Source organism: Hypanus sabinus, chromosome 4 (genome assembly GCF_030144855.1).
Source record: "Hypanus sabinus isolate sHypSab1 chromosome 4, sHypSab1.hap1, whole genome shotgun sequence".
NCBI lineage: Eukaryota > Metazoa > Chordata > Chondrichthyes > Myliobatiformes > Dasyatidae > Hypanus > Hypanus sabinus.
In genome coordinates this window covers 106,530,354-106,549,112 of record NC_082709.1, presented here as the reverse complement: position 1 = coordinate 106,549,112, position 18,759 = coordinate 106,530,354, and positions in this window count along the sequence as shown.

The following is an 18,759-nucleotide window of genomic DNA, read 5'->3' as shown; positions in this document are numbered from 1 at the left end:
AATTCCTTTATCTGCTTTGTATGTTTCATTGCAGAAAGAGGGCATCAAAATAAAAACAACATAAAAAATCAGTTCCCACTATTACAATCTCAGTTTAACTTCCGACCACACCCTTGTAACGTATGCAGTATGAAAATAACAAAAACTAAATATGCAGAACCAATAGGGTAGTGGCAATTAAAAAAAATACAAACAATGTTAGAATCTCATCAACCCTGTACCTTATACACAACATCGAAAACATGAATAAATACATCTCATCTCAGCTAAGAGAGATACTCACATTTGGCACACACGTGCTTAATGTCCAAACACATATCAGCTAGACCTTGAAATGAGTTCTTCTTGCTTATGCTATGTGAACAGAAATTAACACATTCACATTGCACTGTTACATTCATAATCCGTCATGAAACAACAAAGGAAGACTAATAAACTTTTACAATATATTGCGTTGTAGTTGAATTACTAAAAAGACTAACTTAGTAGGCCGATTAAGGAACTTTGCAATCCCGCTATCCAGCGCTGATCAATTTACTCGCAAAAATCTTTCCTCACCAAACCTGGGAAAAACATTCAATAGACAATAGACAGTAGGTGCAGGAGTAGGCCATTCGCCCCTTCTAGCCAGTACCACCATTCACTGTGATCATGGCTGATCATACACAATCAGTACCCCTTTCCTGCCCTCTCCCCATATCCCTTGACCCTGCTATCTATAAGAGCTCTATCTAATTCTCTCTTGAATGCATCCAGAGACTTGGCCTCCACTGCCTTCTGGGACAGAGCATTCCACATATCCACCACTCTCTGGGTGTAAAAGTTTTTCCGCATCTCTGTTCTAAATGGCCTACCCCTTATTCTTAAACTGTGGTCTCCAGTTCTGGCTCACCCATCAGCGGAAAAATGCTTCCTGCCTCCAGTGTGTCCAATCCCTTAATAATCTTATACGTTTCAATCAGATCCCCTCTCATCCTTCTAAATTCCAGTGTATGCAAGCCCGGTTGTTCCATTCTTTCAACATTCGACAGTCCCGCCTGTGCTGCCTTTATGGCAGTTGTTTAGTTTATAATATTTTCGCTTAGTAATTCGTTTGTTAGCATTCTAGTTAAAGTTAGGATTGTTTAAAGTTGTCTGTGAGAGATCGCGGCATGCGATGACGTCACATCCGGTTTCGCCGCATCCTGTGGGAAAATACCGGTTTGGAGAAACGGGAAGGTGGGGGTCGAGACATGTGCGAGCGCAGCAGCAGCAACGTTTTCTCTCTACGCACCAGAAACATTGTGAAAGCAACGCTGTGAGTTATGAGATAATCGATATGTTGAATTAACATGTTAACGCCGATCCTGTTAAAAGTAACGACGGTCGATAATGTTTATGTTTTCGTTAGTTAAAGAATTGCGGATAGTTTGTGTTGAAGTGTATTTAAAGCAGTCAATGGCGTAGGTAGATTCTGACTGTATGCTGCACTTTAATGTAATGTAGTTGTTGGAGTTTTACTTTTGCAAGTATTTACGATGTAATTGTAATATCAAGAAGGAAACAAATGCTGTACAAATCTTGTATTGTTTTGTCAACAGTTTTCACCATACGTCAATGTGGAAGAGTGAACAGTAAACGGTTAATCTTACTGTGATCCTGTCATTATTGACAAAGGTTTAACTCGGTGTTTAGCTCGTCATTCCGTTACACCTGAGCGAGAACACTGCACCGCCATTCCGGGAATTAACCTTGTGAACCTACGCTGCACTCCCTCAATAGCAAGAATGTCCTTCCTCAAATTTGGAGACCAAAACTGCACACAATACTCCAGGTGGGGTCTCACCAGGGCCCTGTACAGCTGCAGAAGGACCTCTTTACTCCTATACTCAATTCCTCTTGTTATAAAGGCCAGCATGCCATTAGCTTTCTTCACTGCCTGCTGTACCTGCATGCTTGCTTTCATTGACTGATGTACAAGAACAACTAGATCTCGTTGTACTTCCTCTTTTCCTAACTTGACTCCATTTAGATAGTAATCTGCCTTCCTGTTCTAGCCACCAAAGTGGATAACCTCACATTTATCCACATTCACATTCACATCCACATTCGTCCTTTCTAGAACGTAGCAACTCTTCGTTCTACGCCACCGATGCAAAATGACATCACCGGTTTCTCTTAAAGGCACAGGCAACTATTTCAGCATTGCCAAAGGTGCACTTCAACAATAAAAAAATGATATTCAACGGTCACCTCGTTACACTATCTACACCCATGACTGTGTGTCTCGGCATATCTCAAGTGACATCTATAAATCTGCTGATGATACAACCATTGTTGGTAGAATCTCTGATGGAGACAAGAGGGTGTACAGGAGCGAGATATGCCAGCTAATTGAGCAGCGTCACAGCAACAACCTTGCCCTCAATGTCAGCAAGACCAAAGAGCTGACTGTGGACTTCAGGAAGGGTAAGATGAAGGAACATGAACCAATCCTCAGAGAGGGATCAGAAGTGGAGAGAGTGAGCAGCTTCAAGTTCCTGGGTGTTAAGATCTCTGACTATCTAACCTGGTCCCAAGATACCAATGCAGCCATTTAGAAGGCAGGCAGTGGCTAAATTTCATTAAGAGTTTGAGGAGATTTGGTTTTTCAGCTAAAACACTTGAAAACTTCTACAGATGAACCGTGGATTGCACTCTGACTGGCTGCGTCACAGTTAGGTACGGTGGGGCTACTGCACAGGATCGAAAGAAGCTGTAGAAAGTCCTTAAATCAGTCGGCTCCATCATGGGTACTAACCCCTGTAGCATCCAAGACATCTTGTTGTGCACTTAGATTTTCAGAAGGCCTTTGACAAAGTGCCACACAAGTGGCTGCTTAACAGCCACAAGCCTGTGGTATAACAGGAAAGACTCTAACATGGCTGAAGCTGTGCCTGATCGACAGGAGGCAAAGAGTGGGAATAAAGGGAGCCTTTCTGGTAGGCTTCCAGTGACTAGTGGTGTTCTGCAGGGGTCTGTGTTAGGATTGATTTTTTTTACGTTCTATGTCAACGATCTGGATGATGGAATTGATGGCTTTGTTGCAAAGTTTGCAGATGAAATGAAGATAGATGGAGGGGCAGGGAGCTTTTAGGAAGTAGAGAGGCTACAGAAGGACTGAGACACTGGTAAAATGGGCAAAGTAATGGCAGATGGAATACAGTGTCAGGAAGTGTATGGTCAGGCACTTTGGTAGAAGAAATGAAAGGGTTGACTATTTATAAAATGGAGAGAAAATACAAAAAACTGATGAGCAAATGGACTTGAGAGTCCTTGTGCAGGATTCCCTAAGTGTTAATTTGCAGGTTGAGTCTGTGGTGAGGAAAGCAAATGCAATGTTATCATTCATTTCAAGAGGACAAGAATATAAAAGCAAGGATGTAATGTTGAGACTTTATAAAGCACTGGTGAGGCCTCACTTGGAGTATTGTGAACAGCTTGGGCCCCTCATCTTAGAAAGGATGTGTTGAAACTCGCGAGGATTCAAAAGAGGTTCATGTAAATGATTCCAGAATTGAATGGTTTGTTGTATGAAGAGCATTTGATGGCTCTGGGCCTGTATTCACTGAAATTCAGAAGAATGAGGAGTGACCACATTGAAACCGGTCAAGTGATGAAAGGCGACATCTATCATTAAGGACCCCCACCACCCAAGACATGCCCTGTTTTCATTGTTAACATCAGGAGGAGGGGCAGAAGCCTGAAAGCACACCCTCAGCAATTCAGGAACAGTTTCTTCTCCTCTGCCGTCCGATTCCTAAATGGACTTTGAACCCATGAACAGTACCTCACCACTTGCGTATTTCTGCTTTTGCATTATGTATTTCAATTTATCTACTTAATATACATGGATATTCTTACTGTGGTTTATCTTCCCTTTATTTTCATGTATTGCACTGTACTGCTGCCACAAAGTTAACAAATTTCATGACATATGTCAGTGATATTAAACCTGATTCTGATACTGACTTAAACAAACAAGAATGCATAATCAAACAATAAATTTACAATAGTACTCAAATATTACTGAAATATTAAATACCAGCTTCTTTCCGGGAGCATGGTGTGGGATATACAGAACACTTGAGCAAAGCTGAGTAGTTTAACTTTTGGTTGAGTGTGGCAGATGTCAATGCAGAATCAGATATGCTTTCAGATCGTGAAGTCATCTTCTTCTGATCTTCATCTCCCCCCTCAGCTTATTCCGTTTGATTTTCTGCTGTGCAATGTGGTCTCCTTCCTCCACAGGTGATTTCTGTTGCAGGAAACCTTGAAATTAAAGCTGTGATTAGCCGGCTCAGTGAGTGCACTTCCCCATCAAGGAATGGTTCGATCATGAAGCCTCACCCTCACATTCTCTCCCACAGCCCCTACTTCCAGAGTCCTTACCCCGGCTATCTCACCTTTCCCTCTTCCCATCCTGCATCCTGTAAAAACGATATTCCTTTTTCTCAGTTCCTGTGTCTCTGCTTCATCTATTCCCAGGATGAGACTCTCCTTTCTAGGATATTCAGAGATGTCTTCCTTCTTCAAAGAATGCTGCTTCCCTTCTGCCACCATTGATGCTGCCTCATCAAAGTATCCTCCGTTTCCTGGACATCCGTGATCATCCCATCCTCCTGTTGCCTTAAGAGGGATAGAGTCCCTCTTGTCCTGAGTCCTGTAGCTGCTGTCTGAACTGCTTAGTTTGTCCAGCATCAGCAGAATCCCTTGAGTTTATCCTACGTCCAGTTCTAGCCATGAAGTTCAGTGGAGATTCAAGAACTAATCATTCATCAGACCATAAGACGAAGGAGCAGAATTAGGCGATTTGGTCCATTGAGATTGCTCCCCCATTTGATCATGGCTGAATGCAGGGATAGTTTGGGCAGGCGTGGTGACATTATAAAGGTGTATACGATCATGAGAGTTACACTGTAGATAGGTGAGAGGTCATGTTCCCATGAAGGGCAGCTAAAAACTAGAGGCCATAGTTTAAGAAGGGGGAAAGATTTTATAAGGACCCGAGGGGCAGCTTTTTCTATCACCGCGGGCTGCATATATACAATGAGCTACCAGAGTAAGTGGTGACAACATTTTAAAAAAAACTTTAGAATAAGTACCTAGACAGAAAAGGTTTAGAGGGATACAGGCAAAACATGGGACTAGCACAATGGACAAGTTGGGCTGAAGGGCTTGTTTTTCTGTGCTGTATTGCTTTACAATTCTACTTCCTTCCAAGGAAATACAGATGGTTTGTAAATGGCACCATTACTGACATTAACTTGTGTTAAAAGCCTTAACTGTCATGGTGGGATTCAAGCTGATGTCTCTGGATTAATTGTCCAGGTTGCTTTGCCACTCTTCTCTAAATATCCTTGAACTCCATGGAGTGTTTCCCTCTCTTTCCATCTTTCTCTCTCCATCTCTCTTTCTCCTGGTTCCCATTTCTCCCACTCTCTCATTTTCTCTCCTTCTCTCACATTCTCTTCTCTCTTTCATTCTCTTATACCTATGTCTCTCTCTTCCTCATTCCACTCTTCCCCATTCTTCTCTTCCTTTTCCTCACCTTTATTTCACTCCAAAGTCATCATCATCACTCAATGATGTCAGGAAAACAACCTCTCCCTCAATGTCACAAAAACAAAGGAGCTGGTTGTGGATTACAGGAGGAATGGAGACAGGCTAATTCCTATTGACATCAATGGATCTGGGGTTGTGAGGGTGAACAGCTCTGAGATCCTTGGCATCCACATCATCGAGGACCTCACGTGCTCTGTACGTACTGGCTGTGTGGTGAAAAAGGTACAACAGCATCTCTTTCACCTCAGACGGTTCAGGAAGTTTGGTATGGGTCCCCAAATCTTAAGGACTTTCTACAGGGGCACAGTTGAGGACATCCTGACTGGTATAGGAACTGTACCTCCCTCAGTCACCGGACTCTGCAGAGAGTGGTGCGGACAGCCCAACGCATCTGTAGTTGTGAACTTCCCATGATTCAGGACATTCACAAAGGCAGGTATGTAAAAAGGGCCCGAAGGATCATTGGGGACCCAAGTCGCCCCAACCACAAGCCGTTCCAGCTGCTACCATCTGGGAAACTGTACCGCAGCATAAAAGCCAGGACCAACAGGCTCTGGGACAGCTTCTTCCACCAGGCCATCAGACTGATTAACTCACACTGATACAATTGTATTTCTATATTATATTGACTGTCTTGTTGTACATACTATTTATTATTAATTACTATAATTTGCACTTTGCACATTTAGACAGAGACCTAATGTAAAGAATTTTACTCCTCATGAATGTGAAGGATGTAAGAAATAAAGTCAATTCAATTCAATTGGTGTTGAATCGTTCAGCTGCTTAATTCCACAATGATTGGTTTGAGGGACTCTGGATTGACACCTCTAGTACTTGGCACTGAACCAGCAGACACCCATCATCCAGTAGTGATGGAAAGGGACTCCCTCCCCTTCCTCCTCCCTCGGGGCTCTGCACACTGCGTCAGTTTCACTTCGGCAGGAGACTGACTAACTCTGCACTTGCTACCAGAAGGTGAGCTTCCCACTCCTAATAACACCTGCATGGAGTGTTGGCCATCAATCACTCTGTTACACACCAGTCACTGGACAGTGGATGGGGATTTACAACAATCCAGTGCTGTGAATTTCCCAGTTGCAGTGGCCAGTGGTGGGATCTGAACTCCGTCTCCAGGTTGTTAGTCCAGGCCTTCGGATTTTCTGCTGTAACTGAACTGCTTCCAGAGTCCAGGTGAAAGTGAGCACAGGTGAGGGAAAAGCAACAACGCTGACACGAGTTCGCTGTCGGTGCTTGGGGTTTGGTTCTTCACGGACAGAGTGAGTCACCAGTCCCTGTCACTTCACATCCCGACTCTTCTATGTCAGTCTTAATCCAATGGCAAGCACTCACCCTCCCATCTCACAACTGCTGTAATCTGAACCTGCAGAAAGTGGTAAACACATCCATCACAGTCTCATCACTTCCTTTTACCCAGACTTTCTTCATCAGCCATTGCTTCAGGAAGGCCAACAGTCAGTATCGTGAAGGATGCCTGCCACCCTGACCATTCTCCTTTCCTGCTTTTACATTTTGGGAAAAGCTACAGGAGCTTGAAAGCCTCTGAATATTCAGTCTTCTGCCCCACTGCTATCAGACTTCTCAACCAATACCTCCTTCAGATCCCTTTCCTGGTGGTGCTGTCACATTCTCAAACTTTTAACTCTTCCTCTCTTGGCTATTGTTAATTTAGCACTTCCTTTCACACTATATTCACACCATTCAGCTCCTTGCTGCTGCACTCTTTGTGGTAGTCATTGTTATTATTACCACGTACGCTGTTGACACAGTAAGCTTCACATGAGCAAGAAGCAAGGAGTGCGCCCTGTACACGACAATAAACAAGGCTGAATCTGCATCTGGATTGAGTGTAGACTGCAATGGGAAAGGTCCTCAGGGCCAAGGGCCGGGCCCGGAGCAGCTCCAGCTGGTAGAGAGAAAAGACTTGGTCGCGGCGTACACTGTGCAAATTCCCAAACCATTCTGTTACAGTGTGATGTGTGTTCGGCTTGCAGGTACAACTGAACATCGGATTTGCTCACAAAGGGCAGAAGCACTGGTAATTTTGGGTGGACACCCCAGAGGAGGAGGTGTTCTCCATTATCCTTCACAGAGGTTAATTGTCCTCTTCTGTTGGAGCACAATGGAGCAGGGTTCACAGTACTCGCAGCTGTAAGGGTTCAGTAGAGGGGAGCTGGCAATGACCGTAGCACTAGGGCAGAGTGGGTCCCGAGAGGAATGGGATAGGCAGGACCAGCCCAGAGGCTGCTTCCTGGCCCTTACCTCACGAGTCCATCACTGGCCCACTCATCCTGTGCATCCCCAGCACCTCGTCGGGGATTCCGCAGGAACACTGAGGCCCACACAGGTTTGTGGGACTCATGGAAACCACCCGAGATCCAGCTGTTGTTTGGAATGAAGCTGACTGGATGGGAAAGGGGCTCGCTACATCTTCCTGTCAAAGTGGGACCATCGTTTCTGACGAGCTAGCTAAACCTCAACACGCCCCAGTGCCAGGCTGCGGCATCGTTCACGCAACGTTAGACGTATTATAACAAACGCCACTGAACTACAATCATGGCATCTTCAGGCAGCAGGTAGTGAGGTGAAGGGCGAAGGGAGGTGGGGAAAAGCTGCACAGACCTTTTACAGCCTAGAGTTTCATCCGACCACTCTGTTGCATTGCAGTGTCCTTGGTACAATATCTTCTGCTGTCTCCTCCCTCCCTTTCCTCCTCGTCTCCCAAAGTGGAAGATGCCTGTTGTAATCCTTTGCCCAAAGGAGCTCTTCCATCTGAGTGCAATATTTCACAAACCACTGATGGTTTTAGATACGTTGACAGGCCTGAGGAGCGGAATGGCAGTGGTCAGTGCAGACAGCTGATAAAGTCGTGCAGAACCGTGCACCTCTACCTCCAGATCCCCAAAGGTGTGATTAACCATGGATAACCTTGTTTGCTGGCAGCTAATTAAACAGGCTGCCTGCTTTTTCAGATAGAACTGGCACAGAGTGTCTCCATGGTGACTGTAATATTGCACACGGCCCTGTTCTCTCATGTGAGACCAGAGGATAAAAGCCTTCGTCAACTACAAGAAGGAGGCAGTTGGCAGCTGAAAAAGGATGCATTTAACGCCATTCTGGATGTACGAAACCACTCACACTCTGAGAGGTCTGAGCAAGCAGAGAAAGCATCAACAGCCAAAAGACTGACTCGACAAGGAAGTGTTAGCTTTCCTGGCTTAGAAAATGTGTCACTAAATTTAAAAATAACAGGCAGATGGTGACCTCCACAGGAATTGACTACGTTGTTCTCAAGATCATTCCCCAGACACCATGCAGATCTTCCCAGGAACAAGCAGAGACCTCCCCTGCAACCACCAGTCCCCTCCCTGACCACTGGACCCCTCCCCCTAGAGAACAGTGGATCCATACACAGAAACCATTGAACCTCAGTCTCCGGAGACAATGATACCATGCCCCTGAAACCACTGCACCCTTAACATTCTCCTTCAGAACTCATCTCCTTAAGCACATTCGGTGACTTGGCCTTGATATCCTTGTGTGAAGACAACTCCACTTCTGAGTAAAGAAAGCCCTCCTCATCTCAGTCTTAAATCTTTTACTTTATATCCTAAAATTGTGATTACTGGGTCTAGACACCTCCAGCCAAAGGAACATCCTCCCTGCATCCTGTTAGTCTAGTTTGTCAGCATTTTGCAGATTTCAATGACATATTCTTTTGTTCTTTTAAGTCCATAAGACCATCACATATATGAGCAGAATTAGGCCATTTGGCCCATCAAGTCTGCTTGACATTCTCAGAATGGCTGATGTTTTCACTCAGCCCCATTCTCCTGCAGTCATCCAAAGGCAGGAGAATAATCTCTAGTTCACCCTGTGTTTCTTCCAGGTTTCTAGCTCTTCCTCACCCCATTCCTAATGAGCCTAAACTGCTCTCTTCATTTGTACAGTTTCTTTGCCACTTCACACTCCTATGATACTTCCTCAGATACCTACTTTGCACGCATTGTTTAAAGGCTTCTTGGGGTCACAGATCTCAGCAACCCACAAATAATGCTGTAATGCTAGCTTCCTAGACTATGTAAAGCTCCCAACTATCAATAGGTCTGTTACTGATAAGCTAAGTGATATTATCGATAGGTCAATAACTGGTATGCTAAGTGATATTATCGATAGGCCAGTTACTGATACGCTAAGTGAAATCAGCGATAGGTCAGATACCGATATGCTAAGTTAGTGGTCACCAACCTTTTTAAGCCCAAGATCCCATACCTCAGCCTTAGTGAAAGGCAAGATCGACCCCAGATCGATTAGTTACATGCATGTGCGCCAGGGCAGAAAAATATCGGAAGTAAAACCCCGCAACCTGGAAGTAGAAATAATGTATAAACACCAGGGATACCCACCCTTTTTCGCACCACGGACCTGTTTAATATTGACAATAATCTTGCAGACCGGCCGATGGAGTGGGGGGGGGGGGGTGGTGTTAGACACGACGGGAATACAGCGATACTTGAAGCAGGTTCCTTATGTCCAGTCTATTTCACAATTTAGTTTTTGCGGCTCTCGGCACTTAGCTGCTGTCCCGCGCTGCTCACGTTTTTTCCGCTCACAAAGCTCAACGGGTTTGTCTTTAAGTGCAGGGTGCTTGGACTCAGGGTACCGAGGCAGTTTTGAGGGCTTCATTGCCTCATTAGACAGCCTCTAGGCCTGAACTCCAGCCTCCTGCCTGCCCCCCACCAGACGCCTTGGCCAGGTGCGGCTGGTCGTGGGTGGAATGAGAGGACAAGATCAGGGCTGGAGGTTTCCGTACCGGGGCCGTGGCAGTCGCAGTCCGGATAGAGTGACTGAGTGACTGAGCGAGGAGTGCGACAGGGCACTCGCCTGTGCCCCTTGTAGGATCTATCGGCCGACAAAAGTTTGTTTCAGTAGATTGCAGCGAGGTAGCTGCTCTGCCACTTACGAAACCCTGAACCTGAATTAGGTTGTCTGCGAATATTTTAGCACCGGCTTCCCCACGAACATTCAGTGTGTTAAACAGGTTTAGGGGCGGCGTCCATCTGTCCGCGCTCCAGGCCAGTAGCAACGGCACTTCCTACCGGCCATGGGAGGCCAACTAATGATCCCTGGTGCGAGGGTATCACTGCGTTTAAGCAACTGATGTCCTTGCGTGTATTCAAGTTCAACAGTGGGTGTGACAGGGAATGAGGAAAGGTGCAGCTGACTCATATCGTTTCATATCGACAAATCATATTGTTTGGTTGGGGACCACTGAAGTACACTGTGTAATGAGGGGGAACTACACGCATGTGCACTGCACAGAAAGAACGGAACTAAAACCCCACAACCCGGAAACTATCTCTCAACAGTATTTGTGTATTTATTTTTCTTTTTTTTCTCGGGATCTACTGGGGAAGTCTCAAAGATAGACAGGTTGGCGATCACTACGCTAAGTGATATTATTGGTAGGTCAGATACTAATACACTAAGTGATATTATTAATAGGTCAGTTACTGATGCGCTGTGACATCAGTGATAGGTCAGTTAATGCTGCACTAAGTGACATCAGTGATAGGTCAGTTACTGAAATGCTAAGTGATATCATCAATAGATGATGCATTTTCTATTTACAGAGCTTGTTTGCAAAGCTGCTTGAAAGACAGTACTTGTTTTAACTTCAAACTGATTACTGCTTGTCATTTACATTTTAAGAACCAAAGACTGGCTCCCATTTAGAACCAGAAGCAAACAAATATAGCTGTAAGTTTAACTTACAACTCTTGGACCTATACATGGTAGTTACTGTGCTTAGAAAGCTGAGTTTGACAAAAATAAGAGGTCTCTTTGCCCAGGAAGTGAACACCCATCACACCCCACTCTAAGTGAAGATTTCTAACCCGGCCTCTTCCTACAGATATCAGCTTTGGGATCAAGGTTCCTGCCAAGACTCCTCTTGCGAGCAGATTATCACTCTACCAACCATCTAGCTCACCAGTGCTAGAAAATCTTCTTCAATCCGATGCTCAACAAACTCACTGAGCACCCCCCTACGTAAGGGTTTCTCGTTAGAGTATTCACTTCCTCACTCTCAGTTGCACACATTCTCAAAGCCTCAAACAAAATGCTTCCGTTAGAATTTCCACAAAGATCATCAACGCACATATTATGTCCATATTAGTCCATCCATATCTTCCTCCCACAAACCGCCCTTGCCATTTCTTTGATGTAAGTTTGAATCAGTGTCTGTCAGTACTAGTTTATCATGTCATCGGGCAGTGTCTTTCAATAAGCTGGATATAGTTAATCTCTTTCACAGAGATGTTTGCATTGAATTTAGTGTGGTACATGACTTCACTCAGGTTTTCTGAAAGTGAGTTGTGTAAACAAGTTACTGATTGTGTACTCATGTCTTCTTTTGCCTAAGGATTAGTAAGCTTACATTTTAGTTATAGAAAATTTTATTCATTAGTTACATGACTTCACAATATGTAAAAATACATATGATGGGTAAAACATTTACTGAAGTAAGTTCTTCTGTTGAGGATTCTGTCTATACCTTTAATTCTAGACTCCCAGAAAAAGATGCATTATGCACAATACACTGACAGAACTCAACAGGTCAGACAGCATCTATGGAAATGAATAAACGGTGGATGTTTTGGACTGAGACCCATCCCCAGGACTGGAAAGAGAGGGGGATAAAAAGCCAGAATAAGGAGGTGGATGAGTGGGAAGAGGTCAGGCCAGAAGATGATAGGTCGAGCCAGGTTGCTGGTGGAGGGGAGATGAAGTAGGAATCTGGGAGGTGCTATGTGGAAAAGGCAGTTCTGGAGAAGGAAGAATCTGATAGGAAGGGGAGAGGAATTCATGGGAGAAAGGGAAGGAGAAGGGGCACCAGAGGGAGGTGATAGGCAGAGGGAGTAGAAGGGACAAAAAAAGCCAGAATAGGGGAATGAAGAAGAGGGAAGGGGGAGGGGAAACATAACCAGAAGTTGGAGAAATCAATGTTCATGCCATCAGGTAGGAGGCTATCTACCTGAAATATGAGGTGGTGCTCCTGCAACCTGAGAATGGGCTATTGTGGCAGAGAAGGAGGCCCATGGACCGACATGTTGGAATGGGAATGGGGATAGGAATTGAACTTGTTAGGTACTGGGAAATTCCACTTTTCACAGATGGAGCTGAGGTGCTCGACAAGATGGTCCCCTAATCTACTCTGGGTCTTCCCAGTGTAGATGGGGCGACATTGGAAGCACCAGATACTGTAGATGACCCCAACCTATCTGCATGTGAACAGCTGCCTCACCTGGCAGGACCATTTGGGGCCCGAACTGAGGTGAGGCAGGAGGTGAACGGGCAAATGTACCACTTCTGCTGCTTGTAGGGGTAAGTGGCAGAAGGGAGATTAGCAGGGAGGGATGATTGGACAGGGGAATCACAGGAGTGATCCTTGCAGAGATCAATGAGTTGGAGTGGAGTATTGGGGTATAAGAATATTATGGAGTATAAAACTTGTATTATTTGCTGTGTAACCAAAACTATGTAGTCAGTTTGCTATGCATGTACCCAAGATGAAATGCTAGGAATGTAGAAGAAAATGGTGTGATAATATATGTTAATGAGAGGTAGCTAAGAGATGTAGTCAGCTTTGAAGTTTGCTATTTGCTATGCATATATCCAATTGAATGTAGAAGACAATGGTGTGGTAATGAGAGGTAGCTAAGAGATGTTTTGCTTTGAACTTGTTTGCTGTGTAACCAAAACTATGTAGTCAGCCTTGATGTAGATTATGTAGTTTGAACTTGCTATTTGCTATGCATGTACCCAATTTAGTAGGAGAATGAAATCTTCAGAATATAGAAGACAATGGTGTGTTAAAGAGAGGTAGCTAAGAGATGTAGATTAGAACATGATTAAGTCAATGGGTAGAAACAATAGTGGCTGATGTACTTGTGATACACAACTATAGACCGATTGGATATGCTAATACAATTAAACCAGGAGATTACTATAAAAAATGCTATGTACAAGGATCGGTGGGCAATCAGCGACTAGCTCAATGACTGTCTCAGCTTTGATTTGCAAATTAAAGTTTAACCCTTCTTGAAGAATCTTCTGCGTCTCCTGGTCATTTGTGAGGCACGAAAAACCACGACAGGGGCTGTTAAAGATGTTGTGTTGCCTTTATGGCAGTTATTTAGTTTATAATATTTTTGCTTAGTAATTCACTTGTTAGCATTTTATTTAAAGTTAGGATTGTTTAAAGTAAATTCGTTGTCTGTGATATATTGTGGCATGCGATGACGTCACATCCAGTTTTGCCACGTCCTGTGGGAAAATACCGGTTTGGAGAAACGGGAAGGTGAGGCCACACATGTGCGAGTCGAGCGCAAGAGAAGTTGTCTTTCTGTGCACTAGAAACATAGTGAGGCAACGCCGTAAGTCATGAGATAATCGATATGTTGAATTAAAATGTTAACACCGATCCTGTTAAAAGTAACGATGGTCGATAAGGTTTATGTTTTTGTTAGTTAAAGAGTTGCGGATAGTTTGTGTTGAAGTGTATTTAAAGCAGTCAATGGCGTAGGTAGATTCTGACTGTATGCTGTACTTTAATGTAATGTAGTTGTTGTAGTTTTACTCTTGCAAGTATTTACGATGTAAATGTAATATCAAGAAGGAAACAAATGCTATACAAATCTTGTATTATTTTATCAACAGTTTTCACCATATGTTAATGAGGAAGAGCAAACAGTAAATGGTTAATCTTACTGCGACCCTGTTTTCATTGACTATGGTTTATCTCGGTATTTAGTTCAGTGTTATCTTACACACCGAGCGAGAACACTACAGATGTGATCGGTGGTAGGATCTCATTGAAAATGGCGGAAGTTGCTGAGAAGATATGTTGGATGTAGAGGCTCATGGGCTGGAAGGTGAGGACAAGAGGAATTCTACCCCTATTAAGCCTGTAGGAAAATGGGTTGAGCACGGATATCTGTGAAGTTATGGAGATGATGGAGGAAGGGAAACCTTGTTCTTTGAAGAAGAGGGCATCTCTATCGGTGTCAATACTTTTCTTCAAGGGTAAGGGTATCCATATCGAGGGGCTCCTCTGTTAGCTTCACCTCAATACCTGGGCTGGAATCTTTCGGTTTTACCAGGGTGTTACTAATAATTTCTGCACGGGGGTCTTTGTTTTTCCATGTATCCATGTTTGTTTTCATCAGCAATGTGGTGCACAGGAAAAATCACTTAGCCGAGGTAAGGTTTAAGGGTACCAGTGCATTACCTTACATATGACCAAGAGGTAAGGGCCATTTAGTGATATTTAAATTAGAATCATCATTGCCCACAGATCACCTTAATCTAGCATTCTCCAAGTCGTTGAGTTTTGGGGGTGTTCCGAGCCAGATGAGACAACTTCCATGGTTGGCCTGAGTTAACGATCAAAGGTGTATTTAGGTGGACATTGTACTGTACATTCAGACGTAAGGCATAACACGCTTATGTACTCCTTTTTTTGCAATTGGCACTTCGTTTATGAACAGTTGCACTTCAGGGACAAGTGTAGCCCACTTTGCCTCCAGAGTAGAGCCGTTTTGCCAGGCCCGCTTAATCTCTTCGTTTCTTTGCTCCGTCACTGAAATGGAGTGCTGTACTCAATTTGCTTGTTGTTTATCTCACAAGGCTTGAAAGCTTTTACCACTGAAGGAAGAACCTTGGTTGGTATTTGTGGAGGCGATGTGGGTGGGGTTGGTTGGTCTTGGGAGCAGATGGGGATGTGGAGTTTTGGAGTGCTCTGGTGGTTGCAGTCTCACTACAAGAAGTTGTGAGACTAACCACACGTCCCCTGTACAAAGATTCAATAACGTGAGTTGCCTTGGGATGCCAGAAGTAAGCTTACCACAGCTGGTGCAGTTGTTTTTGTTTGACATATACCAGGTGCTCCTGTGACTGCTACGTTATAGTTGACCGGATATTCTTTACAGTTTGCAACATATTCCCTACACTCACTCAACATGTAAGGCCGTCAGTATAACCCGGCTAATTGTGCATGTATGGCTTGGCCGCCACCACGAAGGTTTCCGAATCCATGGTGGCTTCTGGAATCATTGCTGCCGCCTGCTGGCAGGAGGTACTTGCTTCTATCTTTATGAGAACAGCATACCCAAAAATTACTGTTACCATTAACTTCATATTTGTTGGAAATCCTTTGCAGGTAGGTTAAGTACTATCTAGGAGAATTCTTAAAGGATCACCCTGGTTATTGTTAATTTGTTTTTTAGTTACTACCGAAGCCCTGGCCTCCCTGACAGTAGTAAGGTCCACCCTGACAACTTGTTTTGCTTTCTCATAGGCTACTGTATTGCTGTTGCGGCACAATCGAACTGAGAAAGGAGCCTATACACAGGTTGGGCAAGAGATTTAAAAAGGTGTGTTTGCAAGCTTCCAGCTTTTCCTGGCAGCCCAATCGAATCACGACTCATTAGCAAGGACATATGACTCGTATAAACACAAGGCAGGGACAAGTGGAATGGCCATTGCTGGGGTGTGTTTTGTCTGAGTGCAGAGGCTTTGGCCCAGCAGGCTGAGGCCAGGTAACTTGCTGGTAAATTTTCCTTCCACATTCTCACTCTGTCGGTGCAGAGTTGGTGTGGTGAGGATGGCTCCAGGGGCTGGGTTGTGTTCGTTGTGTGAGATGAGAGAATTCTGGGAGACCTCAGGTGGACCGAGCTGAAGCTTCTCAGAGAACGAGTTAAGGAACTGGAGCTGCAGCTCGATGACCTTCAACTCACATGGGAAACTGAGGAGGTGATAGCTGGGAGCTACAGTGGATAGTCACCCTGACAGGGAGATGGTCAGCCCTACAGGGAGATGGTCATCCCTACAGGGAGATAGTCACCTACAGGGAGATAGTCACCCCTACAGGGAGATGGTCATCCCTACAGGGAGATAGTCACCCCTACAGGGAGATAGTCACCTACAGGGAGATGGTCACGTACAGGGAGATAGTCACCTACAGGGAGATAGTCACCTACAGGGAGATGGTCACCTCTACAGGGCGATGGTCACCTACAGGGAGATGGTCACCTACAGGGAGATGGTCACCCCTACAGGGAGATGGTCACCCCTACAGGGAGATAGTCACCTACAGGGAGATGGTCACCCTAACAGGGAGATGGTCACCTCTACAGGGAGATGGTCACCTACAGGGAGATAGTCACCTACAGGGAGATGGTCACCCTAACAGGGAGATGGTCACCTCTACAGGGAGATGGTCACCTACAGGGAGATAGTCACCTACAGGGAGATGGTCACCCTAACAGGGAGATGGTCACCTCTACAGGGAGATGGCCACCCCTACAGGGAGATAGTCACCTACAGGGAGATGGTCACCCTAACAGGGAGATGGTCACCTCTACAGGGAGATAGTCACCCCTACAGGGAGATAGTCACCTACAGGATGGTCACCTACAGGGAGATGGTCACCTATAGGGAGATAGTCACCCCTACAGGGAGATGGTCACCCCTACAGGGAGATAGTCACCTACAGGGAGATGGTCACCCTAACAGGGAGATGGTCACCTCTACAGGGAGATGGTCACCTACAGGGAGATAGTCACCTACAGGGAGATGGTCACCCTAACAGGGAGATGGTCACCTCTACAGGGAGATGGTCACCTACAGGGAGATAGTCACCTACAGGGAGATGGTCACCCTAACAGGGAGATGGTCACCTCTACAGGGAGATGGCCACCCCTACAGGGAGATAGTCACCTACAGGGAGATGGTCACCCTAACAGGGAGATGGTCACCTCTACAGGGAGATAGTCACCCCTACAGGGAGATAGTCACCTACAGGATGGTCACCTACAGGGAGATGGTCACCTATAGGGAGATGGTCACCCCTACAGGGAGATGGTCACCTACAGGGAGATGGTCACCTACAGGGAGATAGTCACCTACAGGGAGATGGTCACCCCTACAGGGAGATAGTCACCTACAGGGAGATGGTCACCCCTACAGGGAGATAGTCACCCCTACAGGGAGATGGTCACCCCTACAGGGAGATGGTCACCCCTACAGGGAGATTGTCACCTACAGGATGGTCACCTACAGGGAGATGGTCACCCCTACAGGGAGATTGTCACCTACAGGATGGTCACCTACAGGGAGATAGTCACCCCTACAGGGAGATGGTCACCTACAGGGAGATGGTCACCCCTACAGGGAGATTGTCACCTACAGGATGGTCAGCTACAGGGAGATAGTCACCCCTACAGGGAGATGGCCACCTACAGGGAGATGGTCACCCCTACAGGGAGATTGTCACCTACAGGATGGTCATCTACAGGGAGATAGTCACCCCTACAGGGAGATGGTCATCTACAGGGAAGTGGGCACCCCTACAGGGAGATAGTCACCCCTACAGGGAGATGGTCACCCCTACAGGGAGATAGTCACCCCTACAGGGAGATGGTCACCCCTACAGGGAGATGGTCACCCCTACAGGGAGATGGTCACCTACAGGGAGATAGTCACCCCTACAGGGAGGTGGTCACCCCTACAGGGAGATGGTCACCTACAGGGAGATGGTCACCTACAGGGAGATAGTCACCCCTACAGGGAGATGGTCACCCCTACAGGGAGATAGTCACCACTACAGGGAGATAGTCACCCAGACAGGGAGATAGTCACCTACAGTGAGATAGTCACCACGACAGGGAGATGGTCACCCCTACAGGGAGATGGTCACCCCTACAGGGAGATAGTCACCTACAGGGAGATAGTCACCCCTACAGGGAGATGGTCACCACTACAGGGAGATGGTCACGTACAGGGAGATGGTCACCCCTACAGGGAGATGGTCACCCCTACAGGGAGATTGTCACCTACAGGATGGTCACCTACACGGAGATAGTCACCCCTACAGGGAGATGGTCAACTACAGGGAGATGGTCACCCCTACAGGGAGATTGTCACCTACAGGATGGTCACCTACAGGGAGATAGTCACCACTACAGGGAGATGGTCACCTACAGGGAGATGGTCAACCCTACAGGGAGATTGTCACCTACAGGATGGTCACCTACAGGGAGATAGTCACCCCTACAGGGAGATGGTCACCTACAGGGAGATGGTCACCCCTAC